The 1,030-nt window shown below is 46.7% G+C and overlaps 1 pseudogene; it reads right to left on the bottom strand.

Annotated features, from left to right (window-relative positions):
• Nucleotides 1–582, bottom strand: part of LOC148906967 (10 kDa heat shock protein, mitochondrial-like) — a 5,542-nt pseudogene extending 4,960 nt beyond the window's left edge.
• Between the last annotated feature and the right edge of the window lie 448 nt (nucleotides 583–1,030).

The raw sequence follows: 1,030 nt of genomic DNA, 5'->3' as shown, positions 1-1,030 counted from the left end.
CGTAACCACGCTAGATTATTGTGGATGTATGTCTTTTTGTAAATTTCCAGCTGTGTTAACCGTCACGAAATCCAGTTTGCTGGGCGGTCGGAGTTGACCACCACGCAGACACTGAAAGAACTGTTAATCTGGATGTCCGTAACGGTCTGTGAATTCCTTGTACAATTGGGCCTCCTCGGCTTTAAACTTGCGGGGGTCACCTGGTATTCCTATCCAGCACACGATTCGTCTTCATCGGGTATCCATGTCCACAGACCTGCCGTGGCCGTTTCTACACAAGTGCTTTAGCGAGTCTTACTGGAACTACCTCCGGCTGGAATTTCCACACCGTTTCTTTTCTTTGGTGCGGCTAAGAAGTTCCAAACTGCACTGCGAGCCCTTCGTCGTAAGAAGTCTCTCCTACAGTCTCACCGGCGCTTTGATGCGCTGTCGTGCATTTTCTGGTCGATACAAAGTACCATCTGGGTCCTAAACTGACTTCCCTCCGCGGTCCATTATACCTATGGAATTCTCATGAACTAATTCTGTCAATGGTGAATACGTCTTATAGACCTTCGTTTCCTTCTCCTTGGGATACCGCATAGTTACTGCGCCACCGCTGTGCGTTATGCTGGTAATTAGCTACACAACACAGTGCGCACCCCGCCACCCATATTTTGGTGTCGTTCCGGATATAAAGCCGATTCGGTGATATCTTTCACCTGATTCGCCTCTCAAATGCGCCACACCCGTTTAATTTCCTAACTTCTCTTGAATTGTTCGTCTTCTACTCGACCCTCCGGTCCTATTAGTATCTTTTTCACTCCATTTCCTGATGGCTTCTCTTCGCTTTAAAGTCAGTTTAACCTTCCCCGAGAAGAGTCTTCAAATAGAAACTCTCTTACTACTTCCCTACGCAATTTACCGGGATGTCCATCGGTTTCAATCCATAACTTCTTAACGTTTGGCGTCTTTAATTATCTTGTACGCACCTAAATACTACGGTAACCACGGTAATGCAACCTCGTAGAACAGCATGTCTATTCCTACC

The sequence above is a fragment of the Actinia tenebrosa genome, unplaced genomic scaffold (assembly GCF_029948245.1).
Source record: "Actinia tenebrosa isolate PJP-AT-01 unplaced genomic scaffold, QUT_ActTen_1.0 PGA_scaffold4__44_contigs__length_22323623, whole genome shotgun sequence".
Lineage (NCBI taxonomy): Eukaryota > Metazoa > Cnidaria > Anthozoa > Actiniaria > Actiniidae > Actinia > Actinia tenebrosa.
Note: the sequence above shows the minus strand (reverse complement) of the source record. Positions and strands in the feature narration are given on the sequence as shown.